The sequence below is a fragment of the Gallus gallus genome, chromosome 2, assembly GCF_016699485.2.
Source record: "Gallus gallus isolate bGalGal1 chromosome 2, bGalGal1.mat.broiler.GRCg7b, whole genome shotgun sequence".
NCBI lineage: Eukaryota > Metazoa > Chordata > Aves > Galliformes > Phasianidae > Gallus > Gallus gallus.
Window position 1 is genome coordinate 137,304,439 of NC_052533.1, and position 24,769 is coordinate 137,329,207.

The window sequence follows — 24,769 nt, forward strand, 5'->3', positions numbered from 1 at the left end:
GTGCTTATATAAAAGGTCCCTTAGAAATGGATATGATTTCATGCCCACCATGCTCAAATAGAGTTAATGCTGCCCCTGCACAGGAAGAGGCAAGGGGATGGATCAGCTAGTCTCTTGAGCTCTCTTTCAAGCCTACTTCTAACGGTTCTGTATTCTATTCTTTTCTTTTTCTGTGGATGTTTTTCTATAGTGAATAAAACAACCACATTGGTTCTAGTACCTGTGGTGCACTCATATTGTAGAAGAGTGGTGCAATTGAAATCTGGAGCATTACTTCTGCTGGCAGGAAGCACAGGGATCTATGGAGTCCTCCAGAGTGACACCATATTAGAAGAGTGGCTGTAGTGTTTACGGGATTCATGGCAGAAAACAGCCACATGATGGAGAACAGCCCTAGGGGCAGTTTCCTAACTATGGAGATGTTACAGAGCAGCTTTGCATACAGTTTAAGTTTAAGGCTTCATCCAAACTAATCAAAACCAGTGAGTATCTTTTCACAGACTGAACAGGCTTTGGATTTTGGCTTATTCAAAAATGTGAGAACTTTATATTCTTCTTTTGCAAAAGGAACCAAAGGATGAAAATGTAATGAAATCACTGTGAAAAATATGGAGTTGGACTGGGTAAGGAACTGGCTGGAGGGCCGAGCCCAAAGAGTGGTGGTGAATGGAGTTAAATCCAGCTGGCGACCGGTCACGAGTGGTGTTCCCCAGGGGTCGGTGCTGGGGCCTGTCCTGCTTGATATCTTTATTGATCACCTGGATGAGGGCATTGAATGCACCCTCAGTAAGTTTGCAGATGACACCAAGCTGGCTGGAAGTGTTGATCTGCCTGAGGGTAGCAAGGCCCTACAGAGGGATCTGGACAGGCTGGATAACTGGGCTGAAGCCAATGGGATGGGATTCAACAAGACCAAATGCTGGGTCCTGCACTTTGGCCACAATAACCCCAGGCGACATTACAGGCTTGGGGCAGAGTGGCTGGAAGACTGTGTAGAGGAAATGGACCTGGGGGTGTTGATTGACGCTAGACTGAACATGAGCCAGCAGTGTGCCCAGGTGGCCAAGAAGGCCAATGGCATCCTGGCTTGTATCAGAAATAGTGTGGCCAGCGGGAACAGGGAAGTAATTCTCCGCCTGTACTCAGCACTGGTGAGGCCGCACCTCGAGTACTGTGTCCAGTTTTGGGCCCCTCACTGTAAGAAAGACATTGAGGCCCTGGAGCGTGTCCAGAGGAGGGCAACAAAGCTGGTGAGGGGTCTGGAGCACAGGCCTTATGAGGAGCGGCTGAAGGAGCTGGGATTGTTCAGTCTGGAGAAGAGGAGGCTCAGGGGAGACCTTATTGCTCTCTATAACTACCTGAAGGGAGGTTGTAGTGAGCTGGGGGTCAGCCTCTTCTCTCGGGTGACTAGTGATAGGACTAGAGGGAATGGCTTCAAGCTGCGCCAGGGAAGATTCAGACTGGACGTTAAGAAATACTACTTCTCTGAAAGGGTGGTCAGGCACTGGAATGGGCTGCCCAGAGAGGTGGTGGATTCACCAACTCTGCAGGTGTTCAGAGAACGTTTGGATGTTGTGTTGAGGGACATGGTTTAGTGAGAACCGTTGGTGTTGGGCGAATGGTTGGACTGGATGATCCTGTGGGTCTTTTCCAACCTTAGCGATTCTATGATTCTATGGACACAATGATCCCTACTGGGTCCCTACCAACTTGGGATATTCTGTGATTCTACGATTCTGTTGGAGCCAGTAACTCACCTTCTCTTCCATAAGGAGTAGTCAGTGAAGAATGAATACTTCCGAAATGAGAGCCAAAAGGCAAGGATTTTGAAAAGAATTATATAAAACAGTAATAAGTATGTTGTAAAAATACATTTTCCTACTTTATATTTCAATTTACTTTTAATTTTTCTGCACTGACCAGTAAAGCTGACATTTATATATGACAGCCCAGAAGAAACTGAGTCCTTATCATTTGAAAAACACTGTCAAAAAATGAAATGGTGATCAAGAAGCTGTCTGCCCTTTGTCTTTCTCTCACAGCTTGCACATAATTTAATGTCTTGATTTCTGAGTTTAGTATTTGCGTTTTGATGTGATTTCATCTTTCTTTTTTGATTATATCAGAACTTTTAATCTCAATAATTAATTTAGCCAAATGGATATTATTCTTCAAACATACTCATCCTCCTATTCCATTAAAGTTATTTCAGAGAGGTCTTTTTTTTTTTAATCAGGAAGGAGTGATTTTATTTTATCTCTCTGTTTCTCTAGTTAAGTCAAAATGGCCCTTTGAGGCATAACTGAATAGTTCTAGTGGTACTATCGGGAGGGGCTCAAATGGAATTTGAGATTAACTGCTCTGGGAAGATGCATATCCCAGTGGCTGCATGGGCAAGATTGGGATGACCATAATTCATCCCAGCCTCAGATAGCAGGCTGTGCTGAGATGAGGTATCTCACAGTTACGAGCCACTTTCTGTGCTGCTTAATCAGGAAATGTGGCTTGGGTCTCATTTACTGAAAAAGGTAATAAGTGAAAAGCACTCAATTTTATCACACAAAATTATAAAATAATAAATTAAAAAGGAATATGTCATGTTCGTGCTACCTAGATCTCTTATCCTACCAAAGCTGTTTTCCAAAACAGGCAGCAGGACTGAAGGCAGGTTCTGGTAATGTGGATAATAGTGACGAAGCTTCATTTTTCACCTGGGATTGATGATGGCACAATCATTGTAATGCTGAGGAATGCCAGGACCACAAAAATCATAGAATCATAGAATAGCATGGGTTGGAAGGGACCCCAAGGGTCATTGAGTTCCAACCCCCCTATCACAAGGGGGTCCTTTCCTCTTGCTTCCTCATCCTCTTTCACAAGTTCTGGATGACAAAAGACCTTCATAGTCAACAACTCTGTAGAACTTTTAAGTTACAACATTAGCAGAATACAAAAGAACCACAAGTTACCAAGAAATACCAGTCTCTTTTGTACCTTGCAGCTGATTCAGAACATGATGTACATCACAGGACAGCAAACAGACTCTATGATGTATTAGAACTAACCTCAGAGAACAGTGGCATTTATCACAATGGATGAAAATCAATTCAATGAACATCAGGTTTTAAAATACAGTCATCAATTGCCAAGCCAGCTGAATAATCTTTATGATCAAAGGAGAAGAATAGGTGCAGTCTATCTCATGCTATAGTAGACATAATGAATCATACATTACTCTTCTCTACAGCCTCAAAAGGAAACATGGAAACCAGACTCGAGAGGAAACTAGTCCAAATGGAGAGGTGTGAAGTTGGGTGCAATGATTCCTTACTCAGTCATCGTTAAGAGTTGCTCTCTCAGGTGGCCCATAGCAACAGGGGAAGTATATGCAGCCATTTAAGAGTAAATGCCTAAAGCCTTAAGACCCAGTGAGACATCTAAAGCCTGGAACAAATACTGACCTACAATCCTTAGTTTTCCCTTCTGCCTGGATATGTCTGCTTCAGAAAAAATGAGATGCCAACTTACAGACATTGCTGAAATGTTTGTAGAAACATGAAGGATACAAGTTATAAAGTCTTATAATGATTTGTTTCACCTATGGATGTCACAACAATTGTCTCCCCTGATGACTGCAGGTACAGTAGAGTAGACAGTAGACAGTAGAGTAGACAAGAAAGGAAGGGAAGAGGAAAGGAGGTTGGAGGTGCTTTGGCAGTGAGGTCCCTCTATAGGGTGCTGTGGGAAGAGGATGCCTGTTGAGCCTTGGCACAAGCACAGTTTACTCTCATATGCAGCTGTTGCGCACTTGGGAAACATTAGAAGGCCAGGACAAAGGTGAAGCAAGGTGATGATTGTACTGTCTCCATGGGGTTGGCTCACTCAGAGCCCCAGGGCAGCATTCCATTAGTTATAGCTTAGACACAGAAAATAGTTAAGAAGTTCATGCTCAACTGCCCACAACATAAAATGCCCTCCCTCTTGCTCCTGAGCATATAGAAATATGCACTCATATTGCTTTCTTTAACATATGCACAGAACAAAATCCCTTTCCACCCTGTGGTGCTTTTCCTAATGCTTCATCTCCATATTTTCTATTAGCTGGATGAAAGCTCTTAAAATTTACTGAAAGAAATTTGTTCCTTATTTTCATACATTTGTTTACACCAGAGATGCATCTAGCATTACCTACCTTTGCCACAGAAAAGACATTAAGAAGAACAAAATCATTCTGTTCAAATAAAAAGGAATACAGGGAAAATATTCATTGCCTGAATATGCACAGAAGGTCATTACTGGCATTACAACATGACTTTTTAAGTCTTGTAATTAGTTTCTAATTGCACAAACACAGAAGGCGATTCCATCTTTTACTGCATAGTTTATGACCAGAAACCATTCGCCAAACAGACATCATAACAGCAAAAAAACTTGCACTCGCTTCAAAATTGATAGTCACAATATGTATCCTGCTGGTTATACCATCTACCCATGGGCAATCTGGGGGAAAGCTATTTGACCAAAATTAGCTAGTGTTACAGAACATGATGGTAAAATAAACGCTCTTAGCCCAATATCCTCTCAAGTAAGTTCAGTGAAGAAAGTAAGAACTGAATAAGGAGATAGACTTAAGTTGCAGCTGAAAATATCCAGACTGGGAACTTCCCTTTGAAAGTGGGGAATTTTGTTCCCCTTTTGTTCTGTGGGATTCAAACTTTCCTTCTTAATTCACTGGCAGAAAATTTCAGATTTATAATTTTTCTTTCCAGGTTGGAATGAAAAGTAAAAAATGTTAGCTTTTTCAGTAATGGAAAGTGGCTGAGGAGGTCATAGGTTAGAAATAATTGGGAGCATCCTCTCAGACCTTGATTTCAGTGCTACTGGATAATTCTCAAGCCCTCCTTGACAGTGAATAAATTGGAAACAGAAAAACAAAGAAATGGGAAGGGGCTTAAGGAGAAAGCCAAGGTGAGTGGGAGACATCAGAGGCAGAGGCAAAATGGAAATCAGTCACCTACGTACCGTTGCATACCAAAACATGTTACTGAAGATGAAAAGACTTGGGGGGACCTTCCTGATGCCTCATAACTTTATTGGCTGATACTCTACTGTCAGCATCTGTTCCAGCAGAGTGAGGAAATATTACTGCTAGGAAGAGAAAGGAGTAATTTAAAGATATAGAACAAAAGTCCAAAACAGAAACCTGCTTCAGAAGATGCTCCCTCAAATGGTCTGCCAATAGACATGAAACTCCAACCAGGCCTTGCTCTGCTTGGGACTGCCAAGACAAAGGTTAGACACTATTTGGTCTAGCAGATCAGTGAGATAGTTTGAGATGACTGTCAAACACTGCAGGTTGAAATAAACCATCATCCCCACATGGGGCAGAGGATTTATAGTCACTGAGAAGCACTGAAAGTCCACATAGGCCATGCTTTCTTAGGATGAACTACTACTTTGTTGGGATTTGTGTGATCAAAGACAGAGAATAGTATGTCAGAGACACTCATCTGGCTTACCTCGACAGTGATGACAATTTGGCATATCAGGGTGTCCACTATCATAGAATCATAGAACCATGGAATTACAGAATCACAGAATGTCTTCGGTTGGAATTTGACCTTAAAGACAATCCATTTCCACCCCATCTGCCATTGGCAGGGCTGCCCCCCACCAGACCAGGCTGCCCCATCCAACCTGGCCTTGAATGTCTCCAGGGATGGGGCATCCACAGCTTCTGTGGGCAGCCTGTGCCAGTGCTTTATCGCCCTCTGAGTAAAGAATTTTCTCCTTCCATCTAACCTAAATTTCTCCTCTTTTAATTTAAAACAATTTCCTCTTGTCCTATCAAAATCAGACCATGCAAACTTTTGTTCTCCATCTTCTTAAACTCGCTTTAGATACTGAAAGGCTGTAAAAAGATTTCCACAGAGCCTTCTCCAGACTGAACAAGCCCAACTCGCCCAACCTTTCTTCATAGATGAGGAGCTCCAGCCCTCCTGATCATCTTTGTGTCCCTCCTCTGGACCTGCTCCAACAGCTCCACATCTTTCTTGTGCTGGAGGTCCCAGGCCTGCAGTATTGCAGGTGGGGTCTCACAAGAGCAGAGCAGAGGGGAACAATCTTGCCCTACTGGCCACCCTTCTTCTGATGCAGTGCAGGATACTGTCAGCCCTCCAGGCTGCAAGAGCACACTCATATCCACTTTTTGGTCCACTGGAACCTCCAGATCCTTCTCTGCAGGGCTGCTCTCAACGTGTTCTTCTCCCAGACTGTACTCATATCAGAGATTGTCCCCTTCCGAGTGTAAAACCTTGCACTTGGGTGACAGGTCTCTCTGGATGACATTCCTTACAAAGTTCTGTTGCATTAGCTGCATCACTCTGCTTGTTGTTCTCTACAAACATGCTGAGGGTGCAGTCAATCCCACTGCCCAGGTTATTCATAAAGATGTTAAGGAGCATTAGTCCCACGATGGATCCCTGGGGACACCATTTGTCACCAGCCTCCACCTGTTGACCACAACCCTCTGGCTGTAACGATCCAACCAGTTCCTTTTCCACTGAATAGTCCAGCCCCCAAATCCATATCTCTCCAATTTAAAGATGTCATGTGGGACCATGTCAAAGGCCTTGAAGAATTCCAGGTAGATTATATCAGTTGCTGTTCCTTTGTCCACTGATGATGTCATGCAGAGGTGAGGCTCATCCGCTTGTATTTCCCCTGGCCTTCCTTTCTATCCCTCTTAAAAATGGGAGTAACATTTCCCTTTTTCCAGTCTTTGGGGACTTCACCTGACAGCCAGGACTTTTCAGATATGATGCAGTGTATCTTGACAACCACATCAGCCTGCACAACCCTGGGATGCATGTCATCAGGCCCCACAGATTTGTACACATTCAGTCTCATAAAGATATGCCTGCCGACGAGGATGGGATTCGAACCCACGCGTGCAGAGCACAATGGATTAGCAGTCCATCGCCTTAACCACTCGGCCACCTCGTCTGCTATTATCTCACTCTAAAGTCTACATCTAAAATACAGTACATATATCATATTTTACATTGTCTATTTTTTCTTTCATTGACACTATCGGGAGCTCAGGATGAGAAGCTCATGTGGAGATATGTGCGCTGCAGCCATCCAACCTTTGGTATGATTAATCTTTCCCTATCAAGTAACAGAAGAAGTACTTTTGACTCAAAAGTCTACACTCAGTTCATTTAAAACTAATTATCTGCAAAAGCACGCGCTTTGATGGCTTGCTTATTGGTTTGTTTGTAGCATATAATAATAAAAATCACTTCATTCCTCTAGCATTGCCTTGAGCTTTGTTTGTTAACACTGCCCATAGAATTCAGCAATGAGAGTACATCAAAGCTATTTGTGAAGAGCCCCTTGGGAATGACTGATGGATCATTCTGGCTGTTGTTTGAATACTTCTGCCTATTCCCATCTCTGACATAATCTGGTTACTTTGAGAATTGATCTCTTCCTTCCTCACCAGAGGCAACTGGCTGCAAGCATTACTGGGGAAGCGGAAGGAATGTTTAAGAGCTCTGGAGAAACTGAAAGGAACGCCCTGCTTTGCCATAGGCATCAAATTACATTTATAAGAGTATCTGGCCTCTGAGTAATCTCCTGAACTGTGGGAGCAAAGGGAGCATCAGTACCCTACTCAGAGAAGAGCCAATAGTTCATATGCACATCAGCTTCATTTTCCCATGAAAGAGGATACTCAGTGGGAAGACAAGAGATGTCCACACGTTTTTCAGGCTTCTTCTGAATCTAAGGAAGTAGAAAGACTGGAAGAAGATGGTTATTTGCCTCCACCTTAGCATTTCAAACAAGAATCTGCTGCAGCCACCTGCTTGTCTCCAAGACTTTCTGTCCTGCCTGGCAACTATTTATAAACTAGCTGAATTTCTCCTTGAGGAGTTACCACTGCTACTCTCACTCCTCCACTTCCATCCCACTCTGAATTACTTTTCCTCCTATGATGCAGTCTTATTGCATCATAGGGTACATGTCACTAGGCTACAGAGAACACTGCATTTTGCTGCCTCCTATTTTTCTTCCCCCAATCCTTACCTCAGATCTCATTTTGAAGATGATCGTCATATTTGGTAAGTGTGGAAAGTGCAATCCAAAGTGTCTGTAATTGACCTTGACTTACTTAAGGAAAGTTACATTTCTTATTTAAGGAAAAAGCATAGCTGTTCAATGCATCAGCTTGCAAATTTTGATAGCTTTTGAAGTGATTTATTCCTTAAGTAATGCTTCCCTAGCACACTGAGAAAAGGTTTTTTGAGTGTCATCACTCTTTTATTTGCATGACCCTCAGTCCTACATGCCACACACGTGACCCAGCATCTCATGGTGCTATGTTAATAAGGAATGCACACAAGTATTTCTAGCACATGTCAACAGTTGGTTTGTTTCTCATTTGAACATTTTTTAAGCATTTTACTTCCCTCTAATTACTAACCATAAGCATATGAACAAACAGCCAGGACAAGGGACTGTGCTCTAGTGTGGATCCCCTCTGCCATGTTCTCCATCACACAGCACTCAACACTATTCCAGGAGTCTAACGACGTTTGGGGTCAGTGTGTATTACATCCTACTATGAGTGCATACATTTCCCATGAAAAACTGACTCTTCTGTTTTTACAAGACATTTAAAGACTGGTTTCATTGTATTTCCTTTCTAATGAACCTTCCACAGCAGCACATCCGTGGTCCAGTTTTCAGTATCAGGCCCCAGATGGAGCAAGACATAAATGTAGGTAGATCAGGACCAAAACCGCAGCTCTGGAAAGAGATGTCAGAGTTCCTGCATGTGACCTGTATAATAAAGCCAGTTTGCATACAGAGATCTTGGCTTCACAAAGGCATTGGGCATTCTTGTCTCCAAGGAAGTCTCAGGAATTCACTACTACTCCAGCTGGGGCAGCCCAGAGCAGACAACAAGTATTTACCATGTAAACCCTTGATTTAGACTTAGCCCAGAGAGGCCTTCTCTAGCTTGAGAGAAGCCCACAGGCCGTGAGGAGTGTCGCCCAGCCTCTGTGACTGGCTCAGCTCATCTTCAGGGTCTTCCCTGAAGGCTACTACATATCAAGCAGTTCATAGATTCATAGAATCATTAGGGTTGGAAAAGATCTCTAAGATCATCTAGTCCAATCATCAATGCTTCTCCACAATAACCACTAAACCACATCCCTCAGTGCCATATCTACACATATTTCTTGAATACATCCAAAGACGGTGACTCCACCACCTCCCTGGGCAGCCTGTTCCAATGCTCAACCACTCTTTCTGAGAAGAAATTTTCCCTAGTATACAGTTCCCCCAGGACAGAATGAAGGAGGGTGTAGAAGGCTTGAAAAGCAGTGCAGTACCTTCCTCAGCTCTCCATCTTGCTGCACTGCTCCTATGTGAGAAGCTGGAATTCTACTTTGGCCGCTCGCTGGCAGTGCTATCCATGCCAATGAGGTTGTGTGCGCAGTATCAAATGTTTCCCTGAGATGTGCAGAGGTCATGTAGTTCCTGGCTCGCAGTAACACCATGGTTGTGCAGTGTGCTGGAAGATATTTCAAGGACACCCAGACATATACTGCTTTCTGCTTACACAGCATGGAGAAGAATGGATAGGCCAGATCCTTATAGGAGCATCAAGAGGGACAAGGTCTATGGCATTTCACCCTGCACCAACCTGGGGCAATCAGATCCTTTTCTCCCATGATGGGTGAAACCTCCTCAAGTCTGCAAACATCTAGGGCCCTTTTGATATGCTGCCCAGGTGAGGACATGACTTGTAATCACCAGCTGTCACGGTCTCTGTCCCATACATGGCAGCCCAGGGAAAGGGAGGATGGAGGAATCCTCTCTATCAAATGATTTGATGATAATCACTTCCTCAGACCTTTTATATTGCTAGCTATTCTGTACAGAGATCATAAGTAGAAAGTAATTATTTTTCACTATAGTTTTCCCAGACTACATGAATGATTTCAACATAACTTCAAAACCTAAAAGCCACCATTCAGTCTGTTTGATTGCCACTTTACTTCCTTTAATGAATGCTGGGGTCACATGAACCGGACATTTAAAATAATGCAGGTGAGATAGCTCTAACTCATAAAGCAAGCAGAGGACACAGGAAGCTAGAGCAAGAGAGAGGGCAAAGGTGATATTTGATCTATTTGTTGAATAAGGCTTTTTTTTTTTTTAACATAGTATCTTTTAAACTTTAGAAACATCTGGAAATTCAAACAAACCAAAGAGAAGATGATGATCTTGGGCTGAATTAGAGAGAGATCAGATGTTGTCTCAGGAGTTGGGGAGAGTGGGGTCAGCACATTATCATGCATGGTTGTGGGTGATGTCATACGCTAGAGTTAGCAACACACTAAAGGACAGACCCAAGAACATATAAACCATAGGTGAGACTTTACACAAATTGCTTTAAACTCCTGCTATGAAGATGAATGGTGTAGCTGTACCCTGCGAGTCCTAGGATCCTGCTAACAGTGACAGGAAGATATGCAGAAATGAGTAGATAGGACAAGAGGTGATGGCTTCAAGTTGCAGCAGGGGAGGTTCAGGTTGGATATATAGAGAAAAATTGTTCTCAGAAAGAGTGGTGAGGCATTGGCACACGCTGCCTGGGGGCATAGTGGAGTCACCATCCCTGGAGCTGTTCATTAAACATGTGGCACTGGGGGACATGGTTCAGTGGGCATGGTGTAATAGACTGATAGTTGGGCTAGATGACCTTAGTGGTCTTTTTCAACCTTAATGATTCCATGATTCTATGACACAAGCACATTCGTAGATACTTGTGATTGTGATCCTGCACCTCCAAAAGTGCTTTTAGGCTCATTCAGTGGTTGCAAGTCCACATCTCACTTGCAGACAAACATAAGTCCTATGCCTGTGCATGAGCTGTGCAGTGGAATCACAGTTAAAACTGTGCATGCTTTGTCTGTGTGAGAGTTTTTGAATGTAAAACTATTGTGCATAATCTGAAAAAAAATCCAAATCAAAGAAAAGCTCTTAAAGTCCTTGAATAAGTGAATTCTGTTTCAGAGCATGATTACAACTAAACCATTTTTATCCTCTAGTTACCTTTTGACCTAATAAACAGTATTGCTGTAAATCAGCATGAACTTGTAGTAGTAGTTTTGTGGATTTTAACTCTTGGATTTTGGAGGGTGTGTGAGTTACGGTACATACCCATGTTCAGCTCTCCAGTTTGTGGACAGGTCTTTGCAAAATACACAAAATGTTGTTATTTTTGCAGATGAGCTGATCTGATATGAAGCAGAAATTCCAAAGCAACTGAGGATTTGGATTTTAAGTAGTTAAGGAGCTTTTCCAAGGTTAGATGGCCAGGATTCCTCTGAGTAAACAGTGACACCTCCATTAGCCGTGCCTCCACCTGAACTGCTCATCTGGGCAACCACTGGAGTCAGCAGAGAGGTCTGGGAAGATTTAATATGCCATTCATCTTTTGTACAGTGGTGTTTAAAATAGATAGGATGATTCATTCCCTGTGAGCTCTTGTCTTCATTGTCTGCTGAGAGAGACTGAGACGCAAGGATGTTCTGTGGGTATGCAAAGTTAAATAATTTTAACAAAAATTCTTAACACTTGGCTATTAATAACTGTCTGTGGAGCTATTAGCTCTTCCCTCTTGGAAAGTTACATGACTTACGCTTTTATATCTCATTATTAAAGTTGGCCTGTATTGCTTTGCACTGGAATTTGACCTGCTGTCTCCTCTCTGGGGCATTACCTCTCACTGTGGTGACTCGGGCAAGCAGTACAGTTCAGCAGTTCAGAGGTGACTTGGTACATCTCAGCTGCTTGGATATTGCCTGAGCTGAAGGTGCTTCTGACAAGTCCAGCCTTTTTCTACAGCTGCCATGCAATCCTATGGTAACTAATTTCCAAACATCCGGACAGAAATTATTTACTCTGCATTCAGAAACTCTGGCAGTCTGCAATGAAGATAGATTTCTAAACAGACTAACACTCATTTTTCCATGTTTTTCCCCCTTAGCATTGCAAGTTTACTATTATTAATTACACAACTTAGCATTAAAGATCCATTTAAAATTCCACTTCTAGCATAGGCTTTGTTTGATTGCACTGTCACATGGAGCCCTAAAGGGCAGCTTGGCCAGAAACAAATATGCACATTTGAAACAGAATGCAATTCATGACCTTGCAAGTTGTAGAATGCTGAGAGCTTGAAAATCTACTTGAATAATGAGATGAGAATTTATTTCCCAATGAGAATACGCCTTCAGCCTATTATTCCATGCTATAGATCAGCAGCAGATAATTAGGGAGAGATTTTGTGGCATCAGTAAGCCAAAAATCAATCAGCAGCAACCATGTGGCAAAATGCACTTTGAGTGGTCTATGCCAGACCACTAAACACCAAGTAACAACTAAATGTGGTACTGGCTGAAGTGAGTTCCTTGCAAAGACGTGATTGCACTACACAACACTGACGCACTAAGAGCAAAATAAATTAGACAGTGTTTACAGCACAATACCTGCACAGTAATGTCTTTTCATTCTCTTCGCATGGGATCTGTCTACCACACAGCACACTGGCCCATGTCCAAGATCTATCAGTAATGCAGGAGGAGAGTCAAATATGCAATAGATCAAGATGTGCTGTCTTCAGCCTACTAGAGGAAACAATGAAGATGATTAAGTTGGAAAATATGTAGATACACTGATCTATTAGTATATAACACTAGTTTAGGATATAGTTGGTATATAATATTAATAAAGGATATCTCCCAGTTGGGCACTCCAAGTCAGTGAGGGCATATGTATGAAAAGTGAGGAGCAAAGCTGAAAAGCTTGCATAAAATGAGAGGTGCTAACATCTGTTTAATGAGTCGGAAGCAATCTAGAAGTAACTTGCAGTTATTGAAGTCTTCTGCAGCCACCGTCTCTCATGGCTTTATAATGTATTTTTGTGAAAAACCCTAATGCTGAAGTAGGTCATATTAAGCAATGAAAGAAACTCAGTTTTTTTCTTTAAAGTCTTTCCTTAGTGTGCAGCTTCGTTTTCATTCTAATCCTTAGTGTGGAACTGAGACTCTTCTGCCTCTCCTGAAGTCTTAACAGAACCAGGTGCCTTTCTGGAAGCCTTGATTTACTCAAATACAAACTGTTTGTCCAAGTGCCCCAAAGTGAAAGTCTGAGCTTCCACACTCGGAACGTCACAACAAATTTTTTAACTGCTTTTAGCAGCCAGCTTTACTGGCTTTATTTTTTATGTATTTAAATTACGGAAGCCAGATGACAAATGAATATATTTCCACTGGCTTTTGATTACTTTATAGTCTTTTGGGTTTTTACCACTTCCCTGGTCATGGAATATTTAGCAAAATTATACTGACTTCACTGTTCAACCTGAAAATATTTTTCTATTTCTTTTATACTGGCACCCTAAAGCTACATCTATGGAAAGAGATCAGATAAAATGGTCAGTGGAATAGATTCAGTGATGAGCATAAATATAGTACCAAGGGCCACAAGCCTCAGCTACACTTTCTACTGAGAGGCAAAAGTTCATTTATCCCCAATTAGAATCTTAGAATCATTAAAGTTGGAAAAGACTTCTAAGATCATCTACTCAAACTGTCAACTCATCCCCACCACGCCCACTTAAAGAGTTATAGAATCACTAAAGTTGAGAAAGACCTCTAAGATCATCTAGTCCAACTGTCAACCCATCACCACCATGCCCACTGAACCATGTCCCTAAGTGTCATATCTCCACATTTCTTGGATGCCTCCAGGGATGATGATTCCACCACTTCCCTGCCCTGGGCAGCCTGTGCTAATGCTTAAGCACTCTTTCTGAGAAGACTTTTTCATGATATCCAACCTGATATCCAACCTGAGTTGGCTTACCTCTAGCAAAAAGCTCCAACTCTCATCCAGGGAGCTCTCAGTCACCCAACAAATGAAAGAAGTAGGTGGCCACCAAGTCACTGTCATTGAGAAGAGTCTCCTCCTCTGTCATGAAAAGCCCTTTCCAGACCTTTAGACACGTTTCCAGCACTGTTTAGGTATAGTTCTTCACATAGAGTTTTCACTTAGGTTCAGTGTTACTATTTTGGGTTTACAGATGAGGAAATAAAAAGATACTAACATGTTATACATGACCACTAGGGTCATTCTGCCTTTCCAAGAGCTGAGATTTGATTTGGTTTTAAAAATAAAGACATTTGCAGTTATTTCATGGCCCACATTAGTAATGTCTGCACCAGCAAGCATTTTGGTACATCACAGCGTTTGTCACCAAGGGCTTTTCCTCTCCACTGTTTGCAGCTGGCAGAGTTATCTTACAGATAATTTTGTCTAGTCTAAAGTCCCTTTGAATGAGTCTTTGTGTAACTCAGTTTAGTAGAAGATGTTCCTGCTTAGGACCTGGGTCTGGATGATCTCTAAAGGTTCCTTCCAACCCAAATCAAGCCATGACTCTACGATTCTATGGTTCCCTGGATCTCATATCTCCATTGGCTGTGCTGCTCCAAGCTGCCCAAGGAGAGCTAACCCAAACCTTTGCTCCTCTGTGTGCTGCCCTAGGATCAGAGTTCATATGAGTGTGTTGGGCCAGTGTCAGAAGCAAATCCCTTCCTTGCTCTCATCACTCAGGTAGTGCTTTGTAAGCAAACCCTCCTGTTGCTGATGTGCATGCCTTACTTCACTAAGCCACCCTTTATACAAAAATATCTCATACAGCCTTTGTGTAAACAGCTTGTTTCTTTGCTTTGAAGGGGGTTAGATTTCACTGGTGGAACAAGCCAGGCTGTAAACTGAGACAAAGCTCTTCCTTTGCCAAAACCTAAGTTACAAAAAGTAGAACAAGTGTCTTCCCAGACCCTGATGCATTGCTGTCATTTCACTGTTTGTGAGTCCTCCTCCAGCAGGATGCAGCAGAACGCAAGATCAGGGACAGGACTGCACAGTGTATTGCAGCTTCAGTGATAGTCCTACTGAGCTGTCTGCAGGAGCAGCCCAGAGATGCCACAAGACTAGAAATGAAAGCACAAAACTTCTGTCATGAGGACAGGATTGGTCCTTACCAGCAGAGCTGTGCAACCATGCTCTGCAGAGCTGTGATTTTCTAGGTAACACAAAGAAGGCTCCACGAAATGACATTTTTTCAGAATTGGTAAGGGTTAAGGGGTTCTCAGCTGAACTGTTTCCATATTAAGCTCTTCTGAAGCATTTTTCTCAACAGCTAATCATAGAAGTTGAAGAAACAGAAATAAGCGACACACAAACAGAAATCCTCATTTGCTTTCCGTCTGCTTTTTGAGTAACAAAATTTATTCTTCAAGCTTTTCTGCAAGGAATAGGTGCTAGGAGCTTAGACTACGTCAAATAGGACCATCCAACTCAGGAACTAGCAATATGTGAAGGGAGCCAGCAGAAGATGAGAGAGAGTTAGGAAGAGTCAGTCTTTTCAGACATCTTTCTAAATCAGAACTGAAACCAAGTGGACTTTGAAGACTGCAAGATTTGCATCATTTTTGCTGTTTTTCACAGTCACTTTTTTGCATATTAAAAAAAAATATGTTAATTCCATTAAATTTTACTGTGGACCTTCAAAAAACTTTGTTTGAGCTAGTCAACCATTAAATCTTTCTTTACAGTCTGCCTGTAAGTTAGAACACTTTTGCAGTAACCATGGGAATGGATGCTCAATAACATCTCAGAATCCTTTAACCTTGGTAAAAATGAGTTCCCTTGGCTCCATCTTAGAAGCACTGAATATCCAGCAGAAGATATACTTATTCAGACAGTGGAATACAATAGCATGCCAAGAGGCTGAAAAAAGGCCTTTTCTCTTACATGAAGCCAAAATGATAGAAGAACAGAGTCATGCTGAATGTTTCCACTAGTTTGACAAAGGTTTGTGTTTGTAGGACTGAATGTATTCACACAGGTAACAAGAGAATAAAATTGCCAAAGCTGGAGAGAACCTGCTGATCTGACATGAAATCAAGTGAATGCAGTTTCTGAGTAGTCCTAATATAAAAGTCATTCACATCTTCCTTTCAAACATATGAGCCATGCGAGGGCATACTGCTCCTCCTATTATTTTCTTTCAGCTGTCTGTCTTGTAAAGGCTTTGGTTATTAAGTTGGTTGATTCTTTAGTAGTTAATAGTTTGAAGCTCTTTGTATGTCTCAGCAGACATCATGACTCAGAAAACAACCCACTTCTCTGAAGAGACTGTTGAGACGAAGGCACTCTATCAGACATTCAATGAGCCCTTGAAACATCATCACCTGCTTTTCCTGACCATTTTTCTCATCTGAACCTCAGAGCACGATTGTGTGATGACAAGGGAGGATGGATGAGCAGCTGAGGGGCAGCACAGAGGCCAGATGGGTCAACTGAGATCCATTCATCCATCTCACCAAAGGTGGAATTGCTCTGCTTGGCTGAGACAGTGGACTTGGTATGACAAGTCTCAGCCTTTGGGGCTGCCTTTCTTCCTCCTTTGAGTATAGAAGGAGCTACATGGCTACCTTAGAGAAGCAAATAAACTAGATACTGAAGCCTTGGTTTCATTATGCTTAATGAAGTATCTTTGCAAGATTCGAAGCCTGTGAAGTAGTTCAAATCAGGTTAGCATCTGAATTAGGATCTAAAAAAAAATCAAACAACTTCACATTTACCACAGGCTCCATGTATGTGAAAGAACCATGGGTCTGCTAAAACAGTAGCCCTGTATGTGGTTAAGTGCCTTAGATAACCACCTGCAAAATGGCATTAATATTAGTTCTTTCCTGGGTAAAGGCTTGTAAACACAAATTCATAAGAATCTCAAAACATACCTGAGAAGCAGAAAGGAATCTTGCAGGTCTGCCCTGTGGTATGTTTCTCATTTGCTTTTCTTTACCTTTCTATGACCCTAAAGCAGTTTTTTTAATTGTAATTCTGAGGCTTAACAGATTGGCTTATTTTCAATCTGTTGTTTGTACATTGTGTCCATATCCTAAATTGTACCTAGGAAAATGATCAGCATAATGAAAAATTATGTTTAGTAATCAACTGAATAATACTAGTGTGCTATTAGTGCACGATTTTCATGTCAAGAGATCAGTTAATTAACAGCTAATTCAATAAGATGCCAGTGAGAATTCATATTTTGCAGAAATGCACGGTGCCACAAAGCATTCCCAGGTGAGCTGGAAGTGAACAGCTGCATTTTAAATGTCTTTCTTTGGTCCAAAATAATCAGCCAATGATGTAATCCTCTGCTTTCTGCTGCTTGAGCCTGTACATTTTGTTTTGGTTGTGCTTTCAATTTGTCATGCAATTGTGGAAAAAGAGAGACTGTTAAAAACAAGAAGAAGGGTGAAAACATTGTACATATAAAAGACTCTGGAAATAAGATTTCCAAAATAACGCCACCTGGGAACCTGGATGAACACCATGATATTTGGCAGATTCTCTGCACCTCAAACCAGGAGGTTTATCCTTTCCATACAAGAGGCTGGTAGCCAAAGAGAGATAAACATTCATCCACTAACACACCACTGCAGCACACAGATGAACTCACAAAGTATGAGAAACATCCAGTTTTTGTCCTACACATCACTGTGGCATTTGGAGCTGGCTAGTGGAGGAAAGCACATATATTCTGAACTCAAAAACTCAAACTATTTTTTACAAGCTCCTTGAACAGGAGAAGTCAGATTGTTGTGAAATACCGCACTACATCTTTGCATCAAAAAGAATGAAACCTTTCCAAATTCCTTTGTTTTCTTTCTCCCTTTCTCATATATCAAAGCATCACTTCTGTGTGCTGCACTGCTTTAAAGGAAAGGAAATTCAAAACCTGTGTCTAAACTTCTGTAAATACAAATCAGTGAATACGTATGTACAACTCTTCAGATTTCTTGTATTGGATCAGGAGGAAAAAAGGTCCTTGCAGGAAGAAAATGTCAAACCACTGTTGCAGCCATAGGAGGTAAATTCATTCTCTGTCCTTGAGAGCCAAGCCTACTTCCCCTCCAAAGCCCATTTCCCACGTGGTCATCTTTAACACACTTCTACAGATGCTTCACGGCATCACTATGTACTTTAGCCATTTCCTACAGTTAGATGAAACAAATGCATTTCCTGCCTCTATCCCATCTGCATACTGAAGAGAAGAGGATAATCTAGCTCCCATCCTCCCCTTCCAAAGAAAATGAATCCAATGAAGTCAAGTACTCTTTTGCTCCTAACAGGGAGCCATAGAACCATATGATCTCAGAATGGCTTGGATTGGAAGGGACCTCAAAGATCATCTAGTTCCAACCCCCTGCTGTGGGCAGGGTTGCCAACCACTAAATCAGGCACTAGATCAGCATGCCCAGGGTACCATACAACCTGGCTTTACACTTTCAAATGCATTGCAGCTCAGATCAGGAGTGCAATTTAGAAATAAATCTCTCAGTCCTCTTGGCTTATTGTGTTTCGGTCTGTGCCCCAGTGAGTTGCTGGAGAGAATCTGGGTTTCTTTCAGCTGAAACAAAATGTGAGTTGTGCTCCAAGAGCATCTCAAGTGCTCCTGATGCTGACGGGTGTTTTCAGATAAGCTAGTCCATAATAACTACCTGAAATAACTGTAATGTGTTTTAATCAGTGCTGTGATGATCTTTTTGTCAGAAACTTCACCTAGAGAACCATGCTAATAGCTACTGATAGCCCATTACTACCTGAATATATCTGTTCCTTTTTGGAGCCTGTTTTCATGTTTGACCTCCCCTAAGAATCCCAGCTGTGAAGTTGAATTTGCTGTTAGCCAGTGCATCCTTTTCTTTGTTTTAAACCCATTACCTACTAAGTTAGTTGGATTCTTCCTGTGGTTTATGTTATGAAAAGTAATGAGCACTCTTTTCATGTTCTCCTTGATGTTCATACTTTTACAGACCTCTGTCACATTCCTTCTCTGTTGTATTCATTCAAGACCAAGGACCCCTTTAAATTCAAACCAAAGCTAGGAAATCATTCTTATTCCCCTCCTGAGTTCTATTTCAAGTTGTACTGTAACCTTTTGGAGATGGGATGACCTGAGCCACATACACTATTCCACATATTGATGTATTGCAGATATGCATGAGTAGTCAGTCAGTCCTTTTGGAGAAAACCTCACTCAGTATTTATTTGCTACCCTGATAGCTCTGGCAGCACCATGGCACTTTCAAATTGGATTTCAAGAGAATACTGGAAAAAAAAGGACTCAAAATTTGAAATGAGAAAGAGGTAGAGGCACAAAAGGATTGTCAGTGTCATCTGATGTTAGATTAAATGAGCTAGGGAAAGCCACAAAAGAGTTGGAAGAAAGTGTTGAATTTGCAGCCTCTGAGGAATTATCTCAATTTGAATGACAACTATATGCCAAAGTTATAAGCAACTAAGTTTGTTTATCTGTTAGGAAAAAAAAAAAGGGGAGAATGAGCTCTCCATGTTACATAAAATAACTTCTATTTAGGGCAGGTCTCTTTTGGCTCTGAAATGCTGAATTCTCTGTTGGAAAAAGAGACAAGCCTTAAACCTGCCCTCCAACCTGACCAACATGATTGACACCAACATGCTGTAGCAGCAAGAATATTATACAGGTGACCAGACCAGGGAAATGATCTTTCCAGACTGGTCTATTTTCACAAAGCACAGATCTTGTATCTTCAAAGCAAACAGAGACTTTGTCATTACATTCAAGAGATGCACAGAAAGAACAGACTCCTGAGCACATTTTCAATTCTGAATTTCTTACAGAAGGGAAGCGTTCTATTTAGCCATATGAAATGACCAAAATAGATTTAGAATCTTATTTTCATACAATCATTAAGATCACCCAGTTCAACCACAACCCATCCCCAGCATGCCCACTGAACCATGTCCCTCAGTGACACATCTACACGTTTCTTGAATGCCTCCAGGGCCAGTGACGCCACCACTCCCCCGAGCAGCCCGTGTGCCAATGCCTCACCACACTTTCTGAAAAGAAATTTTTCCTAATATCCAATGTGTGTTTTCTTGTGCTCTGCCACAAGTAATTCACCCTTCTTACTTTGCAACGGTTTTCAAGCATTATCAACAACACCCTGAAGCTGCTTCAGAAGTTACTACATGAAGTTGACTGTAAAGAAATATCTACATGAACCTTTTAATACATCACATTTAGATTACAATCAGCGCCATTGCAGCTTTAAAGCTGAAACACCATTTCACAGCTAACGATAACAATCATCCATCAGAACTTCCCGAGGAACTATGTACTTCTTGCTGAATATTTCCCAGATTCTGCAGACTTTCAAAATACCTAGAAACAAAACTCTTCCTTTTCAAATCCTCACCTGCATTTGCAGTTCTTGTCAGTACTGTGGTAGTTATTATGAAGCAATGTGTAGGGCTGGTAAGGTCAGCAGGAGAAAACAATGAGAGAAATGACAGCACCTCTCCTATGAAGAACAGCTGAGGGAATTGGTCTTGATTAGATTGGAAAAGGAAAGGCTGGAAGGAGACCTCATTGCAGCCTTCCAGTACTTGAAGGGAGCTTGTAAGCAGGAGGGGAACAATTTCCTACACGGTCTGATAGTGATAAGACAAAGGGGAATGGCTTTAAACTAGAAGAGGGAAAAATTAGATTAGACATTAGGAAGAAATTATTCACTCAGAGGGTGGTGAAGAACTGGCATGGGCTGCCCAGAGAAGCTGTGGATGACCCATCCCTGGAGGAACTCAAGGCTTGGTTGGATGTGGCCCTGGGCAGTCTGAGCTGGTGGGGTGCAGCCCTGCCCTTGGCAGGGGGTTAGGGCTGACTGGGATTTGAGGTCCCCTCCAAACGAAGCCCTTCTGTGATCCTATGATTCTATTACAGTAATTAAAGATGCATCTGCTCTAGGAGATAATTACCCAGCACTTGCTGTGTGACCAGAGCAAGAATTGGGCATGGTATGTCCCCGCTTGTTTTTAATTTGGTCATCAAATCACAGCAGAGCTCCAAAATGGGGCCTCCTGAGGCTGTTCTCAGTAGCTACAAATGCCAACTGCTTTCCCAATAAGCTATACGGGAGCAAGGTATGATTAGGTGGTAGTAGTATTAATATGCATTTTCTCTTTATAGCAGGCTGTAATTTTTCTGTTAATTGTTTTTCCAAAACAGAGTCTTCGAAAGAATTCAGTAGGCCGCTTTCCCCAGCTGTATGCCAGGACAATGGCTCAGCAATAACAACAGAGCAACCATCTCTTTTATCTTGCTGCTGCAGCCCCAGGAGAAGCCTTCTCCCCACTACATATCCAGTCAAGACTAATGTCAGGATGCGCGCAAGTGACCAAAATCTGTCATGTCACAGCTCAGTCCCAAAAGTCCTTGCATTTCTCTCATCTCTTCTGCCACTTTCTTAAGTGGCTAGATAATCAAACCAGCTGAAAATCAAACATTTCCATGAAGCTTAAAACATGAAAATAATATCGCTGATGCAGAGAGTCACAGGATGGGAAGGGTTGTAGTGGGAAGCAAGCCTACAGAGCCACAGAAATCTCATCACCTCTGATACAGGGAAAGGGAACTGGAGCCTCCCTTCCACAGCTCAGCTCCTGAAAATTTTAGACACATTAAAATGCAGATGAAATGATCTATTTTTATATAACTATCCTATGGAGGATAGAGCTAAGCCTCGTTTGCTAGCCAGTAAGAGAAGTGGTGATGCACCAGTGTGATACGGCAGTGGCTGATGTCAGGCAGCCCAACAGCACCAAGCCTAGCATTTCAGTTTGTGCCCACTGCCTCTTGTGCTGTCAAGGACAATGGAGGACGCTCAGAGCTCTTGGTGAAGAGGTAAGTGGGAAAAGTGTTGGAAAGAGATAGCGCCAGGAGTCACCATGCTGCTCAATCCCTTTCTTACAGGGCCCCACATAACTATGCACCCATCTCCATGTTCCTTGTTGGCAGAAGGAGGGTAGGCAGCCTGAGTTTGCTAAGCTCCTCTTTGCCTTCCAGCCTGAGTAAGCAGTCAGAAACAGTCACTGAGCTGCATAGCTAAAAGGAATATGTTGCTCTGCATTAAGTTACCTCCGTACAGCTTTCTTGCTGGTGCCTGGCTGCCATGAAGCCCGAGGGGCAGCCCCCAGCTGGCAGCTTCGTGGTGTGGCACTACCTCAAGAGAAACCTCAGCCTCAAAGGAAATCCTTTTCTGTTAATGCCTGAGCTGTGTGCATTATTGCCATCATTGCTGTTACATATCATTATAATCACAGAGTGAACTGAGCTGTCTCCTCTCCCAGGTTTGTGGCATGGATAATATTCATAGCAGTAAGAGGAGCTCTCCTGTACACTGCCCTAGATGTGAAATATTAAATGACCTAAATGAGGGAAATCAACCTCTTACAATTAATTAAGGCTTCAAAAGCTAACTTGTGGCATTAATTTATTATCTTTCCTTGGAAAAGAATGGAAAATAAAAAAGGTGGCATTATCAGCTCACTTACTTTTCCCTCCTGCAGCACAGTCTCTCAAACCAGCAGCTCTCTCAGGACGCTGTACAGAAGGTGGGGAAAATGAGAGAATTTCTCTCAGCAGGAACAGCTGTACCCACAGTGCTGAGGCAACCTCCCCCCAGCTGAGATGAGCTGGGTTTGGTGGCGGTGCTGATACTTCCAGGGAGCCCTCATCCTTTCACAACTCCTTTGTTTCATCTTCCACCATTCACAGAGTCACAGAATGGCTTGGGTTGGAAGACACCTCAAAGCCCATGCAGCCCCAACCCCTGCCATGGGCTGCCTGTCCCCCACCAGCTCAGGGTGCCCAAAGCCCCAACCAGCCTGGTCCTGAGCACTTCCAGGGATGGAGCACCCACAGCTCTCTGAGCAAAGAATTTCTGCCTAACATTAAATGTAAGAGACCAGGTGCTGTATGTATGTCTCCTTTAAGGTTTTTTTTTTTTTTCTTAAGCTAAGCAAGTTAAGACCAGAATAAAACTGGGGACACATTTATTTTTAAAGTAAACACCCTCCCCCACATTAATCCATTGATGATGGTTTCCTACATAAAGTCTTGAGTTTATTCATTTTAATAAAATCTGGGATCTAAGGCATTGTGTGAAAAAAAAAATAATTTATTCTTAATGCCTTTTCACATTCAGTGCAATGCCAAGACATTTCCTCCCCTCCTAGCAGGGATATATTCCCAACATCCTCATTAACAAGATTTGAGAGATAGAAAATAAGAAGCCTCGGGAGCTACAAGGGGGGGAGGATAGGAGAGTACAAAGGAGGCTCCAGCCGAGCAGCTAAGAATAGCAGCAGTTCAGCTCAGGTTAAAAATATCCTCATTTTCAGTGACGGAATCCAGATGTGGAGTCAACTCCAGCTCACGTCACTCAGCTCAGACACACAAATACGCAGTAAGAATATCAGAGATGGAATGATGAATAAATAGAGTTATAAAACAGTGCATCATGGCATCAGAAAACAGCAGCATTCCAGTTCCCATGATGAGGAAAGCCAGCTAGCTGGGCTCACCCACAAAATAATCAGACAGGCCAGCGCTATTAATATCCTGCAAAATAATCAGACGGGCCAGTGCTTTTTATATCCAGCAGCTTTAATAGCACTGGAACATCAAATGTGCCCCTGCCAAGGATTGATCTCTGTTTCCAAGCTCCTACCAGCTCCCCAAGTCAGCTGTGAGCTGCTGGACTCACTGCAGGTTTCCTGCTAGGCTCGGGGTGAGGAGTGATGCTGGTCCCACGCTCCCAGCTAGGCTGAAGGAGCAATGGAAGGACCTAGATCCTGTCTGATGGCAGAAGGTAAAAGGAAATTTCCTGTAAGCATCTCATCTGACTTCAGCTTCCCTGCTCTGGTGTTATTATTTCCATCTCTGCCTTAGGCAAGAGGAATAGAGCCAGGAGTAATTATGGTGGGTCCTAATTGCAGGGTGATAAATAATAATGGAAAAGGAGAGCAGGGAGAGAATTCAGCTTTGCTAAAATCACCTGTGGAAAGATGAATAAGTGAAATCAAAATACCTCATCTGCATAACACACTTGGTTCCTCTCATGGCAACCACTCTCCTGGGTACAATGCCATGTCAGTGCCCAACGCCACTGCTTTAATAGTGCTTTCCCTTAGCAACTCTGCCAGGTGACACTGAGGCAGAAGAATAAGGAGAGCAGCTGAGCTCAACTACAGCAGATGGGAGAAAGCCCAGCAGCACAGAAGAGTTCTGCTTGCTCCTATTTCCCTGTTGTACAGAAAAAGCGTGAGCAGATCCCACTTCTGAGCTCTTGCTATGAACCTGTATGGCTGAGAATAAGCAGGGAGAAAAGGCTGCCCTGCTGATCCATACCTGGGAAATGAGAGAGGATGGTCCTGTGCCTCCCCTTATTCACTAAAGAAAAACTTCTGGGGCTAGAGAAAGACCTTAGGGAGAAGTGGACGCTGAGCTCCTTCACTGAAACAGGCCACATCAGAGGGTGGCTCCTGAAACCCTCACCCAGGTTGCCATAACAGGACTCAGCTGAATGACATGGCGACCACTGTGACTACAGGACACAAAATCCTCTGCATGGACATATTCTGCAGACCTGGCAACACTGCAAATGACTCAGCACCAGAGATGGACAAAAGAGATACTCAAACACCAATCTGGAGATACTTAAGTCACACTTCTTGGTGTGCATTTTGTTGGTTTTGAGTTTCTAGGGTTTACGGTACCCTG

The 24,769-nt window shown here is 42.5% G+C and overlaps 1 long non-coding RNA gene and 1 other non-coding gene across 5 annotated transcripts in view; both read right to left on the reverse strand.

Annotated features, from left to right (window-relative positions):
• Window positions 1–6,923: 6,923 nt before the first annotated feature.
• On the reverse strand, window positions 6,924–7,005 carry TRNAS-GCU. Its single transcript has one exon. It is a non-coding gene; the product is annotated as a tRNA-Ser (tRNA).
• A 4,605-nt stretch (window positions 7,006–11,610) lies between these two features.
• LOC121109914 overlaps window positions 11,611–24,769 on the reverse strand; it is a 54,587-nt gene continuing 41,428 nt past the window's right edge. For 3 of the 4 annotated variants that reach the window (XR_005857663.1, XR_005857662.1, XR_005857661.1), the window contains 2 exons: window positions 12,573–12,710; window positions 11,611–12,008 (listed from right to left, as the gene is read on the reverse strand). This is a non-coding gene — a long non-coding RNA (uncharacterized LOC121109914). The remainder of the gene's footprint in view (window positions 12,009–12,572; window positions 12,711–24,769) is intronic. The other variant, XR_005857664.1, reaches the window with a different exon arrangement.